Raw genomic sequence first — 16,009 nt, forward strand, 5'->3', positions numbered from 1 at the left:
AAAAAGATCCTCAAATATTGTTTCAGAGTAATGTTCTCGAATGATACGATCAATTCATGGTTTAGTTCGCAATTTTTATGAATATAGATACTACACGAAGCTTCGAAGGAAATTCCATTTCTCAAGCATATTGGAATGGGTAAAAAAATTATTTTAGATAAATCAAAGCTGATCTTCTGAAAATAAAACGGTTTTACAGGATCCAGTTTTTACAAGAGCAATCTTCCAGTTTTTTTTTGTAAAATATTATTGGTAACCTTGCTTTAGACTAATCGGCCAAAACAGAACCGTTGTTGGCGGGCAGGACTCGTGCAAGAAACGAAGATTCTGAAAAAGAAACTATTTTCGGTTCAACTCAACTCGCCATAAAATAAAAATCGGCATTACGTTTCACGCGGAAATCGAAGTGAGCGTATAAAATTCCCTCGCCTTTCTGAACCATGTTTCCCTGTGAGTGAAAATGGATGTTTTTTCTCTCAAGCAGGCGAGGATTTCGATCGCTGCTTATGATTTAGTCGTCCTGAGAAATTGGAGAAAAAGCGGAGAAGGCAAACGTTATTTATTAAAATTATTCAAATAATTGCACACGTAATCGGTAGCTACCAATTATCTGCAGTGATTTTGTTTCTTTTCTTGTTCTTTCTCTGAGATTGGGCCTTGAGCTGTTCATTCATCGGTTTTCTTTTCTCGTGGTCATTCTTCTTCTGCGATCGTTGTTCTTAATTCGGTTTTTTTTCAGTTTCCAAACCCTTGTAACACTTTGTAATAGACCATTTGCATTGTTCTGGAAAATGTATTTTTCCAACTAATGGTTTTCTGGCATCCAAATGTTGAATACATATTCATCCATTCGAACAAATGTTGAACGATCCCCGCTAGATGTTGAAGAGTTAGTTTCCAAACTAGAAAGCTAAAATTAGTTGGTTTCCTTCAATTTTTGTGGCATCCAATATTGAACACACTGAATAATTGTGAAGGGTTCTGAGAGCATGGAGGGGGTGTTGAAAATTATAATATTATACGGTACGTAATGTATGGACGTTTCCATAGATGTGAAGAAGGAAATAGGTATATTTTTATTGATTTATTCAGACGACTTTCTGGGTCCGGAAAATGCAGTGTTCTTGTCGTTACCCTATAATGTTTAGCAACTTCTCCCAGCGACTGCATTTCTAAGCCAACAGCTTCTACTGTGAAATTGAGGTTAGACTCCAGATATTTCTGCTTTTGCATCTTCCGTTCTTCGGATATTGCCTTAGAGATGTTTTTTTTCCTGTACAAAACAACAAAAAACATTTGTACCATGCACTATATAAGTAATCTTCACAGCTTACCTTCATATTTTCGCCGATTGTTGTATAAAAAGAACACTTTTATGCAACACTCGTTCATTAGGCAAACCGATAATGTAAGAAAGCCAATGAGGAAACCTGTTGATTTCATCAACATATTTTTCATCCATTTCGTAATAAACTTTTTTCAAAGGAAGTTGTATCAATGCAACACCACATTACTTGATTAATTCAAGCAGTCGAAAATTATCTACTCTTTTAGAAAAATTTACTTCTAGGATGAAAAGACTCAAAAAACATTCGAAAACGATCAAAAGTTGAGAACTAAAATCACTGTAAATATTACGGTAGCATTTGACAAAATTTTGCCGTACAACTTTTTGACTGCAAATTATGCATACTTTCATATAATCGTGTCTAAAAACAATTATAAGAAACATTTCAACAATTTTCTAAAATACAACTTTATTTGAAAAATATTACTTTTTTGACCATTATTTTCCATTTCGTCGCACTGTGCAATAAATTTGATTAGTTGTCCGCTGCAACATATAAAAATAAATAAATAAATAAACACACCAAAAACACATTTTTTGAGAAAATCGAGTTCTAAGTGTTATTTTCGAAATAAAATAGAAATAAAACATTTTTTTACCAGTGCGTACTGTCTCCACATAGTCTCAATAATAACCTAAAACATTACGGAAGACACCAGATCAATCGGACCAACCGTTTCTGAGTTATATATTTTTTGAAAATTTCCAAGCATTCTTGGCTTAGGCCCTTCACTTAAGTAAGGCTAGTGTCAAAATGACAAACCGATGGTGCAAATTGACCTTTTTGGTCATGAAGAATGCGTCTGCAAAATTTGAGCCAAATCGAAAAATACAAAAATTAAATTTATAAAAAAATCGTCATTTGTGGTGGAACAGCTCAAATACGAAAAAACACACTCACACAGCGCAAGAAAAAAAACTGTTTGTTGTATTTCTTTATTAGCCGTGGAGGCGCCTCGAGCTATGTGCGCATAGCTTGTGACGCCTGAAAAAAAACAAAAAAATGATACAAAACAATATTAAACAAAACAAATCACATTGGAGGGGAGTAGCAGTGTGAACTTTGCAGGCGCGTTTTTATTGTGATAGAGCATCGCCGCAACCGCGCGGCAATTTGTTGTTAGCCAGTCCAGAGGTGAGAAACACGTGTAAACACGCGCGCAGCTGGTGAATGAATGCGGGAAAGCAACACATTGAAGCTTTGAAACCGTTTGTTTTCCGTTGTTTTCCTGGGAACGATTACCGAAAACGAGTGAAACAAAACCTACTATTACAACAGAAAAAGAGAGAGAAAACACACACAAGCACTGCGTGTAATTGTAAAGTGAACTTTAAATACTGATGGGACGTTTAGGAGAATAAAGAACACTTAGTGAAAGGAAAATCTTATTGATTTAAAAACAAATAATGCTACTAATTGCAGAGGAAAAATGTACATTTAGAGAAAAAATAAAAGAGGAAGATAATTAATTTAAGAGGAAACCATTTTTACTTATACACGAAAAATACCTATATATTGAATGTAATGACGTAAGGAAGAACTAGGTAAAAACAAGAGAAAAAACAGAGAACTTTAGGAGGCGAACTTTTATCAAACAGAATTGAGTACGGACGGACCTGACGAATGGAAGTGGAAGTGAGTTAGACAAAATAACTACGAAAATGTCTTGATTCATACAAAACAAAACAAAAACATTTTTTAAACACAAAAACTGGGACCCCACTGTTTTTGTCATTTGGAAAAAATCCGCACGATGCGGGAACACGGATTGTGTTGGGAATGCTCACCCGTTAAATATCGGGCATTCGTTTGGACCATTAGAGAGAGACAATTCGTTTGGTTGAGGTCGTGTAGAAACGATTTGCAATTGGAACAGAAATTGATAAGTTGTTAACTGGATGAGAGAAAAAAGAAAATAAAGTGAAAAAATCAAGCATAATCGAGGAGTTTCCTGTGAAGTGTTAGAGCTTAAAAGAAAGCCAACAAGGAGGTTACGATGTGAATTCGATTAGGTTCTGTTCGCGGCGAAATTGCTCCGAATGAGGGGTAACGCTTGCATTAAAAAAATGGACAAACTTTACCAATTTTGTATGCGTGATGAGACCACTTGTTCATCGTCAATCGTAGTAACTCATGAGTTTTCAAAGGAAATTTGACAGCGCTATCGGTTGAACTCAAAGGATTGCTAAGATGGCCGTCTTTCTGTAGCCAGCATAGACACTTATGAGCATAGAAATCATAACCTGAAATTAAAAATGAAGTTCTCCACGCGATCCTGTAGCAGTGATTTTAATTGCAAATCGCCAAGAAAGCTTCCGGATAGGTATCAAACATCGCTGGTTAAAGGAAACTATCCAACGTAATCAAATATTAACATATATGACTCCAAACAGTAAACAATATGTGAGCCCCCTTAGCGCGAGCCCTGCTTTATGCTGCCTACGCTCAATTTGCATTGGTTGGGATAGGGTTGCCATAGCCCCGGTTAAACTGCGCAAATTATGGCGAAAACAGTAAAGCAACTGCGTTCCATGGTTTGTGCGTACTGGGAGCTCCATCTCGTTGCGATGAAAGTGGACATCGTCAAATACTTTGAGTCCGCTGGATACGCCCGTTCGGGTATCTATTATATCCTCACACTTCTGGGGAAGAATGAACGGAAGCCTAGTTCGGGTGCTACGCGAACGTAAACTGCAGTTGAAGCTATGGCAGAAGACGGGGAGAAAGATGGCTACATTGTTCCGGGCTTTGGGTCGGGAAGTCGTAAATCGGGAAGCACGGATGAATCGTGAAGTTTGAGAGAGATTAACTCCGTTGATCACAATTACTACAAGGCCTAATTAGAAGTTCCCGTTTGCTACTACTACTACTTATATCATCAGCATCGAATAAATAAAAACTAAATTCAGCTTTACTTTACTTGAATTACGCATTCGAGCAGTGACATTAAATATTTACTACGTTTGGTATGAATAAAACTGGCAACTGAGTATGAACTTTTCGAAAATGGAAGATTATTTGATTTCTTATGAATAATACAGCATTTATCAAGTATTTACTTTGTCATTATTGAGTGCTCATGAGCGTACTTCGCTTCTGAAAACTCTTTTGTTCATCTTATGCGATTAATATTTAGTGCTGCTATCTTGCGTTTAAACAAGTGAAAAATGAATTATGATGCGCCAAATATTCCTTTTGCGCTCGATTGTGACATCGGTCATTCATTTGAGAAAAAACGGGCTACCAAAACATACAAAATACGCAGAGAGGGAGATGACAATTTTAAGCAGTTGTAAGGGTTTAGTCGCAAAAATGTAGTTTTTTTTAGCAAGAACCTTTTTACCCAACTATGAGGAAACCAGAGAGGGAATGTTACAAAACATGCAAAAAATGAAATGTTTACTGCGTTATGTGGGCGATCCGGGATTCCAGGTATGCTGTTCATTATTTACTCTGGCATTGCAAAAAAAAATTGATATACGATTTTCTAGGGTGGCGTTGATGAGGTTTTGGGTCTACACCAAACGACCGTTTGCAAAACTGTCTGGCAAACGTGTCGAACGATCGTTGAAAAATCCCACGAGTGGATTAAATCCCCATCAACGAAGGAAGATTTTGAACACGAAAAGAAATTATAGATCAAAAAGCACAAGTTTCCTTACTGCATAGGGGCTCTTGACTGCACTCATGTGCTCATCAAAGGGCCACACCACCTTACCAATGAATTCGTCAATCGCAAAGGATTGACATAATTTAACGTTCAGGCAACGTGCAATGGACGAGAGATGTTCGCGAGTGTGGAGTGTCGGTGGCCTGGTTCTGTCCACGATGCCAGAATATGAAGAAATTCCGCCATCCGTGAAATACTCTCCGACCGTTATGCTAGCGAATGAAACACCCTATAGCGCCTTGGCTAATGACGCCATTTAAAAACCCGTCATCTGCAGAACAAAGGTGCTACACCACTATGCATACTAGGAAAAGGGTGACAATCGAACGGGTATTCGGACAAGCTAAACAACGATTCCCATTTTACAATCAAAAGTCCGCATATCAACGGAAAGAGTGCAACAGATGGTCGTTGCGTGCTTCGTGCTCCATAATGTGGCGAAGATAATAAATGATGAAGATTTCACGTTGCCGGAAAAGGCACTTCAGCCAAACTATGTACAGTCCAACAGGGGAGTCGATGATGGCAGCTCTATTCGCCATGGAGGGCAAAGACGTCGAGACGCAATTGCAATGCACATGAAAAATCAGTTATAAAATAAAAATATTCTGCTTTTAAAACTTTATTAATTTAACTTTAATTTAAAAAATATTTACACTTCCTCTTTCAGATGATCATGTTCTCTTTGAGTTTTTTGATTTTCAGGACAGCAATTTCCTTTTTCAGAACCAACAGTTCCATTTCTTTTTGGTTTCGCTCTTCTTGGTTGGCTTTCAATACATCCGTATAATCTAGTTGCTTTTTCAGTAACTTAAGTTGTTCCTCATAGACAGTTTGTTGTGTAGCCTGGAATGAAAAAAAAAAGAATTGAAAAACTATAAAAGTGCTTTGAAGAACATTTTTAGGAGAGAAATGGAAATAAAAATACCATTTTAATCACTAAGAGTGAATGAAAAGTAACAGTAGAATTAAAATAAAACACATACTGATTTTAGATTTATTTTTTGTGTTTGACACGCTTGACTCGGCGCCGGAGACTCGTTCTGCAAGCTGTTGTAATAATAATCATCAGAAGAATTATGCTCCTCCTTCGGTGGATCCTTCTCCATTGCAATATTTTTGCTTCCTACTGCCAGACCATCTGTAAAAGTTATGATAAATAATAACAATTCATAAGTTTCAATATAATTGAAATAATTGAATAATTTTTACTTACACGGAACGCTGATGAGGCTGGGATTGTCAACACCCCCCAGCAGTCTATAAAACTTTTCTTGCGGATAGTTGAGCACAATTTTAACGTTCCCTGTTTTTTTGGTATCCGTTTTTTCCTTAACGGCGGTCTTCATTTTATCGATTTTCTTCAATATTTGATTTTTCGGCAGATCCTGCAACTGTAAATTTATGATTGGAAACTAGTATTTTTAAGTAACGATTAAAAAACTCAACTTACCATTATCTACCAGAGCAATCTCTTCGAGTACTTCGATGTTTTCGTCGCCAAAAATCATTGTTATCATTTTTTTCAACGAAACGAAAAAGAGTACAAAAAATACCAGTGCAATATGACATCTTTCCCTCTGCTCACATTTCTCTCTTATACTCCCTCACTGAGACGAACCAGCCCAGGAGGCTGAAAGTCTCAAATATAAAGAATAAAAAAAATTATACTCCCTCAGAGCATATTACGGTAATTAGTGCTTGTAACGGAGATTAGCGCTTATGAAGCAAATTAGTGCCGCACCTTATCACGATTCTTACGTGGATTTTCGGTGTTGGGTAACGGGGAGCTCACCGGGCGGTACAACGGGACGGTATTTTAACGGGGAGCGATTCGTGAACGTCTTTCCCTGTCTACTTAGCTCTGGACGGTCCAACAGTGGTACTGCACGTGCATCGGCAGTAGAGTGTACAAATCACAAGGGAATCTTCTAGCAACAGCAGATGACCTCATTCGTGAGGAAAACCGAACTATAGTTACCAGTACCCAACGAAATTGTAGGGAAAAACTACGGGTTTTCGGAAGCGAGCAACACTCAACTTTTTACTTCCGTTTTACATGAGGATAGTTCCATTTGATATCTATCATTCATTAGGTGACATGGTTTTTTTCACGCGGGTTTTCCAATCAACGCGGTTTTTTTTTGCGGATTTACGAATTAATGCGGTTTTTTTACGAGGTACGCATCCCCCGCGTAAAAAAAACCTGGATGTAATGGAGTTTTTACCATTTGGTAGCGTTTGGATTTCGAATCCATAACATAGAGTTTCTACCTTTATAGTAGCGATGGGATCACGGATCCTCCGAAAGGAGATGCTACCTTGATGGTAGCGGTATCCCTGATGTACCTGCTGGTAGCGAAATTTAAATTTTCATAATTAATTTGCATGATAAAGTTCAATTTGAAATTAAAAAAAAAGTTGTTAGGTTAGCTACTAGCCATTGCAGCGACACTTGACTTGTTTTAGTGGTAACCATAGTAACAACGCTTCCTTTGTTTGAACTCATTTTATGTGTTGGGTTGTAAAGTGAAATAATTATGGTGGTCCGCATGTTCAAGTTCAAAAGGCTAGAGTTTCGAGAATGCATCATTACTACTGATTGTATAGGGTAACTGATCTTGGTTTGTCCGATTTGGGGTGTTTTTACGCAATTAGTAAATGCAAATCGATTTTCCTTCATGAAAATCACATATAATCGATACGAATTTGGGTTTGTTGAAAAGCCCCTCTAGTTGCTGATACTACCATAAGGTGTTGAAATTATTCAAATTTTCATGTTTTTTAACGATTTTCCTCAAAGGGGCTGTCCACATACCACGTGGACAGAAAAAGCGTGATTTAGACACTTCCCTCCCCTCCGTGGACATTTTCTATACCCCTTCCTCTGTTGTCCACGTGGACATTTCTTCGCTTCTTGGAAACAAAATTCGGGGAAAAAATTGTGTGGCGTATAAATTATTTTTCAAATTTGTTTTTATTTTATATTCTCTGTTTTTACTTGATAAAAATGTTAGCTTCATTAGTAATAGCGGTTTGTAATCAATTTTTGGTTTATTGCCTAACATTTCCCTTGAAGTTATTTTTATCGCTGTTTTATTAGAAACATCACTAGTGAATCCAGTCTCGGACATTTTCTGTCATAAATCAACGTAAGCTGGTTGGGCTGTTTCAGTTTTTAAGCTGGAGTGTTCTTTAAGCCTCCGACTGAAATGGAGTATATAGTGTAAGATATAATAACATTTGTAAGGCAGGCCATTTGAACTTTATTGTTTTGTTCAGGCGCTAAAAATAAAAAAAAACAAAAAATGCTGGTGATTCATAAATAAAGAACCAGATGGAAAACTATCACTCCTTTCCAAAATTTAAATCGATTGTGCATGAATTACAACCAGTTTGTAATCCGTAACTTATTTTTAGTGCCGTTAAAATCCGTTAAAATAATGATACTGCTTTTTAGCTACATCTACCCTTCAAAAGATTATTCATCACAAGTTCTCGAATAGGTTTTGATCTGGGAAGTCCCTAGTCCCCGAAGACCGTCCGGATTTCGTTAACTGGTGCCCAATTACCCAATAATCGCGGTGGTTTTGACAGAAAAACAGCAACAAATGATTTCGAAATACTTCGTTCTACTCCTGACTTTTCCATCTGGTTCTATAGTTATGAAACACTGGCTGTTTTGTTTTTTTTTTGTTTCGCGCCTGAATAGAACAGTTTTTTTTCGGGCTGTCAATGAATTGGATTTGGACTAATTCTGGTGGAACAGCTTTCCTATCATACTGAGTAATTATAAATCGTTGTTTTTGGTTCGTTTAGTTTCGTACTTGAACTTGCTGGAATTTATAATGCATGATGCAGTATTCCGTTCGAATCTCACCAGATACAAAGATGACTTTCTCCGGGTGAAGACCACTTTTGGGGATAGCTGATTATGATTCATTCTGCTTTCCTCAAAGATACACTCCAAAATACATTCTCAGAATACACATTTCAGCAAAGAAGTTCAACTATATGAAAAATATAGATGTTCAGCACTATCAGACAGCTCTACACTTTTTGTCGATAAATACGAATGAATTTATTGAAAATGCAGAATGTAGAAATTTCCATATATTGTTGAACACACCCCCCCCCCTCACCGTGGATAAGCGTGGACATTTCCGTAACCCTTACCCCCTCTAAAGTTGTTCACGTGGTATGTGGACAGCCCCATAGAGAAATTATGATCATGGTTTGACCGGTTTTAGAAATCACCATTTTTTAATGAAAACATTCGAATTCTCAAGTAGATGTTGCATTTATCATTGCTTGAGTTTACTGTCATCATATTGATCCATTCATAATTTAGGCTTTTTCTTCAGAATATTGCCTTTTCTTGGGCATTTTAAAAGTGTTCATCTCAAGACAGTCAACATACAGACCTTTATTTCTGCTATGCGCGGAGGACACAATAAACAAACTGCAGCGCACCAAGCGGTTACCATAGAAATCATGTGGACAGAACAACTCATGGTCAGAAATGAGTTCATCAAAATGCGTTAATTTAATGGTTCAGCTATGTAAATCTGATACAAATGGTGTGCAATCATGATGTTTACAATATTTGTATGTGTTACAATCCAGAAAAGGTCTGAATACGTGCCAAATAAAGTGCGCTACACATACAACGTCCCGTCACCGTGAAGTCAACGTAAAGGAATGAAATGTCAAATATTCTTCCATGGAAATCGTATGGTAGCATTCACATATACCATCACCGGCAACTTTGACGTCGGCAAAATAAGTCCAAGAGAATAGTTGACGGGACGGCGACGGTGACGCTGTATGTGTAGCGCACTTAATCATCTGGTGATCGATTAAAAGTTAGCTCGAATGAGGGACGCATTGACACAAGGGGCTGTCCACATACCACGTGGACAAAAAAGCACGGTTTTAGATACCCCCCTCCTCCTCCGTGGACAAGCGTGGACATTTTTGATACCCTTCCCCCTCTTGTCCACGTGGACATCCCTCTATTTTTTTAGAGAGAATTATTGACTTTTCTATGTTTTGTTCCATATTTTTATTGGTAAAAATGTTAGCTATTACTATTAAATGGTTTGTTGTCATTTTTTTACTGTTTACCGAGCGCGGGAAGCTCTTCAGTTTTTTTTGCCACTGAAGTCCATATTGAAATATTACTCATGGATAATCTAATCTCGTACATTTTTATTAAAAACCGACGCACGTTTGCTGAGTTTTTTGAGTTTTCAAACTTATAGATGTATTCAAACAGATTCATCATACCTATCAAGATTAGTTTATTAATGTAGAATATTTTCTCCTCTAAGCATAATTTACACTACAAAAAAACTTGGTTGGGTAGCGCATGGCGGCTACAATGAACCTGGAGATGCATTCAATCAATTGTTTTCCATTGCAGCGTTTTATGAACCATTATTCACCAGATGTCAATGAAAGGTGGTTTTAGATATCTGTAATGAACCTGTATTGCTGAATCGCAACCCGCATATACAAAAATAAAGTCGTGCTTTGAATACATTCGACAAAAAAAATATAGGTACAGAGTTTAAAGTCGAAATTTTTGAGTAATTTTTGGAATAACGTGAAAAATCAACGCATGAATATAGGATATACATAATTTGAAGCTTGAATTTTCAACACAAACGCGTGAAAACTGAAGTTAATAATCGTTTTTTTCCAGGTTGATAAGGTAAATTGGATTTTCTGTTGACTTATTTAGCTAAAAGTCCCGAAAAACCTTGAAATAACAGAAAGAGGATGGGTTTTTATTTGTTCCTATATTTTTATTCACTACATTCACATACACCAAGATAACAATGTGTCCGTAATATATTCCAAAACTTGAAGTTTTGAAATGTTGAAGTTGAAGATTTGGAATGATGTATGTTGGTTTTCCACGAAGTTACAGCATTTCAAAATCACTTAAAATTTTCAACTTAACACTCTGTTCATCTAATTTCTTTGTCGAGTATCTCGAGTTCTCTTCTAACAATGGGAATAAATCGATCGCTCTCAGTTCATATGAATGACTTTCAGAATACACATTTCAGGGAAGAAATTTCGTCATATGAAAAATACGGATGTTTGATGCACTCAAGCAGCTCAACCCTTTTTTAAAGAACACAGAATACAGAGTGGGCGGAAAGTTCAATAATTCTTGAAAATACAGCTTGAAAATTTATCGTGTCTACGTGGATATTATCTAAACCCCCTCCTCCCCCACCGTGGACATTTTCGTGACCCCTAACCCCCCTAAAGTTGTCCACGTGGTATGTGGACAGCCCCCAAACAGAAGGTGTATTTTATAATCCTTTAAAACATGTGTTTCTATAAAAATATACTATAAAAAAAAATGTAAATCATGCAAAAGACAATTTATTTATATGTTTCAAAACATTGGAATACCTGATTTGACAAAGGTGTGCTAAATTAGAGCATTCAAGAATAATGGACAAGCCATGATCACATTTTCGACTGGACAAACTGTGGTAATCCCGATTCGGATAAGGTATAATATTCGGAGATTTGGTTTCCCAATCACTGAACACGTCTTACACTTCCGGAACTATCTTTATTCCGCCTTTCTTTTTTACAATTCATCTCAAAGCCTACTAATATTTTATAATGAATAGCACATCTCCCTTTTCTTGAAATTTTATAAAATTAACAATGTTTGATCATTTAAAAAAGTTCGTCAACCACACCATTAGTATTCATTACTAGTCTAAAGCAAAGGAGCAAATCCAGTGTTGAGAGTTTCATTTTCTTCATCGCCAAATCCTGCAAAATCCTCTTCTTCGTCTATTGACTTTTCAGGATCGTTTTCATTTATTTGTTCCTCTGTCGAAGTTTCAGGCACGTTAACGATCTTCTTCAGGTGAGCGACATTTCTTTGATATGTTACTCCAGAATTCGGGTCTACAACAGTTGCTCTTGGTCCTGACCGATCCAATACGGTAAATTTGGTTTTATTGAATGCTGTTGTTAATTTGTTTCTTGGTGTTAGATTCTTCATGAGTACAGTATCCCCTTCGCTGATAATAGAAGTCTTCGCATGTCGTCGCATATCTTCTCGCTCCTTTCCTTTATGTTTGTTCAAAAAATCTTGATGTCGGTAGTCAGATGCAGGTGGAGTTGTCTCAATATCATCAATGGCTGGTAACTTGCTTCTGATAACACAATTCTGTTGGTGTTTTACCCGTTGTGGAATGAACATGATTAAATAGTCTTTCAAATCTTTTCTCCAGTCTTTGGCAAGTCCGTAACTAATCTGCAATCGTTTTAGCAGTGACCTGTTTTGTCGTTCCACCAAACCGTTTTCCTGCGGCCAATGTGGAGCTGAATGGTTTAGAATAATACCATGAATCTTACAATATTCCTCAAATTCTTTGCCAATAAATTGTTTAGCATTATCCAGCGTGATGGTTTTTGGTTATCCTAAGCGGGTAAAAATCTTGCTTAGGCGCTCAACAGTTTCAGAAGCAGTGATGCGATTCATGATTTCAACTTCCCACGGCTTCGTGGGTAATTCTCTCCTGCTCATTGGTTCTGGTCGGCTCGGAAAACCAACCAACTGACAACCTTCGCATGCTTTGCAGTACTCCTTTGTTTCACGATCCATTGAAGGCCACCATGCTCGATCTCGCAACCGTCGCTTCATAACAGATTCTCCGGGATGACCTTCATGTGCCAGCTGTAACATCCGTTCCCTCAATTTCTTGGGAACCACCAGTTTATTACCTCGGATCATAATATCTCCTATAAAACCTAACTCATTTTGGAATGGTTCAAAGTGTTTTGTTACTGGGGTTTTCCAGATTCCAGCACGAAGACATTCTCTTACTGCAGAAATCTCTGGATCATCACGTGAAGCTTCCTCAATTTCGTTAACATCTATCGCCACAGATTCTTGAATTGCCAAAATCATGAACTTGTTGTCCTTTCCGAAGTCATCAGCACCATCCGAGCAAACCAACCGAGACAAAGAGTCTGCAATGTTTCCGCTTCCTTTACGGTACTTCACCGTGAATCTAAACGATTGTAATCTCAAGACCCATCGTTCGATTCTTGCGCACGGCGTGGATGATGGACTGAAAATTACTTCAAGTGGTTTATGATCAGTCTCCAGTTCGAATTTTCTGCCAATCAAATATTCTGAGAATTTTTCTACTGCCCATACCAAGGCCAAAGCCTCTTTCTCCGTTTGGCAGTAACGTTTTTCAGTATCAGTTAAGCTTTTACTAGCATAGCTGATTATACGTGGACAATCATCAGTGTGATCTGCAAATTGTACAAGAACTGCACCCAAAGCAACCGGGGAGGCATCAGCTACAACCCTTGTGCGGAAAGAATCATTAAAGCAAAGCAAGAGTGCTAGCATTCGATATCAACTGTTTTAGCTTCTGAAAACTTCTTTGATGTTCATCCGTCCATTTAAATGGTTTGTTAACGCAGATTAGTTCTCGCAATGGAGCAGTGATTGTTGCTAAATCAGGTATGAATTTTCCAACATATGTAGCTAAACCAAGAAAGCTTCTCACTTCGTCTGAGGTACGAGGTTCACGAAACTTTTTTAAAGCTTGAATTTTCTGATCAGTTGGTCGTATTCCTTCAGATGAAATAACATGACCAAGAAACTCGAGTTTTTGGACTTTGAATATACATTTATCTTGATTCAGCATAATGTTATTATCTTTTAATACGGATAGAACTTTGGCTAGAGCAATATTATGCTCTTCTTCCGTTTCTCCGAAAATGAAAATGTCGTCAATTAATGACATTTTTACACCCGGCCAAAATTTGTCCCATAGTTTTTTGGAACATTTCTGGAGCGCAAGAAATGCCAAACATAAGTCTAATCACGTTTTATTACAACCTTCATATGTCACAAAGGGTTGTATAGATACCCTTTGTGACATATGAAGGTTGTAATAAAACGTGATTCTTCAGCTAACTCAATCTGGTGAAATGCATCCTTGATGTCAAGCCGACTAAAGTATTTGGCTGTCTTCAAACTTGGAAGGAAGCTTTCAAACGTGGGCATCATATGATGTTCTCTCATGATAGCCTGATTGGCACGCCGCATATCTATGCAAAGATGAAGATCTCCATTATCTTTGACAATGGTTACCAACGGTGAAACCCATGGCGCTGCTCCTGACATAGGTTCGATGATATCTGCTACGAGTAATTGGTCCAGCTGCTCTTCGATTCGACTCAGGAGTGCAATCGGAGGACGTCTGACTCGCTGAGCTATTGGAGCAACGTCTCTGTTGATTGGAATAATCAGCTGAACATTTTATATCTTCGGAAAACGTCTCGCTCCAACTGACACAATGCTGTGAACATGTGAACATGTGACACAACTAAGGGTTTCGTGTTACGGCCATACGCACGCAGAATCGTATTTGGGACTTGTTTCGGTTTCCAGCTTTTAACTCCTTGCTCAAGCATGCTTTGCTAAGTGCCTACCGGAATCAATTAGCATCTTAATAAGTACACCTCCAACGTTAACCCAACGGAATTCATCTCCATCACCAATATTATAAATGAAGCTCGAACTATTTCCATTCTCTGTTGTTGATATCGCTCGTACATTATCTGTTTTAACTTTCTTACGAGCTGGATATGGAATTGGATCTTCATACCTACGTTTCGTCGTTGACCGACACACTCGAGCGAAATGTCCAAACTTACGACATTTTTCGCATTGCTTATTACGAGCTGGGCACTGTTGATCATTTCCGTAATGGTTCCTTTGTCCACATCGATAACAACATCCATTCGCTGGCTTGCCACTTACATATATACGATTCACATTATCTTGACTCATACGTTGAACTGTCATTACATCACCGTTACCATTTCCAGCAATTGCTTGAACTTGCTGTTTAATCGATTCATGACTTCATCCTGGATACTTGTGACAACGTAAGCGTTTCTTCGTGGAGTAATCGTTCTCTCAACTCAGCCGGTGCGTGGTAAATGATTTTGTCGATAACACGCAAATCTCGACTTTCTGCTTCTGTTTTCCCAAAATCGCATCTTTTCGCTTTTTCGGTACATCGCATCAAAAACTTGGTCAATGGCTCACTTGTTCCCTCCGGAGTTATCGTTGGAACCATTTTACAAAACTCGTTCCGTTCGAACGAATCGTGCTGTTTCGGCGAGAAATGTCCATCTAGCTTTCCAATAGCTGTTTTAAAAGGGTCTATTCCCTTTTCAGCATCTTCTTCGACGTCTGCGCCATCGATCGAGTAAAACAAGTCCTGCAATTCGAGTCCGCCTTTCGCCAGTAAAAAGATTTTCAATTTGGTAGCATTTTTCTCTTCACTAGCAGCGACGATTACTTCGAAATTTAGTTTCCATCGCAACCATTCTTTGCGAACTTGCGAATCTGGAAGATGACTGAATTTGAAGGGATTGATGTTCCAACTCTCCATCAGAAACGCTCAGTAGGCGACGGATTGTATGCTGAAAATTGTTTTTTTTTATGTTCATTATGTGACCATAGCAACGCAAAAACAACCTCAACGGTTTTTTTTACCTTTCCGTTCCAATTCAAATCGACGGCTTGAGCCTATTTCTACTTCAGGTAGCGGCTTCACGCCTTTCCTTGCTCACGTGCAACGGATTCTGTTCTTTTCTGCTCACATGCAGTGGCTAACACGCCTTTTTTCTGCCTTTACGCAGCGGCTAATGCCTTGATTTCAAGCAGCGGCTCGACGCCTGTCCCTGCTCTACAGCAGCGGAAATAACCTTTTTCTGCTTATTGCAGCGGCTGTTGCCTATTTTCTGTTACCACAAATTTTTAACAGAATCTTAGAAACTGTCACTTCGTCTTTTAATATGTGCTCGCTCTTACCTTTAAAGTGCGAAGAGTACGTTTCCGCTCCTCGTCGCCAGATGTGGTAATCCCGATTCGGATAAGGTATAATATTCGGAGATTTGGTTTCCCAATCAC

Source organism: Toxorhynchites rutilus, chromosome 1 (assembly GCF_029784135.1).
Source record: "Toxorhynchites rutilus septentrionalis strain SRP chromosome 1, ASM2978413v1, whole genome shotgun sequence".
Lineage (NCBI taxonomy): Eukaryota > Metazoa > Arthropoda > Insecta > Diptera > Culicidae > Toxorhynchites > Toxorhynchites rutilus.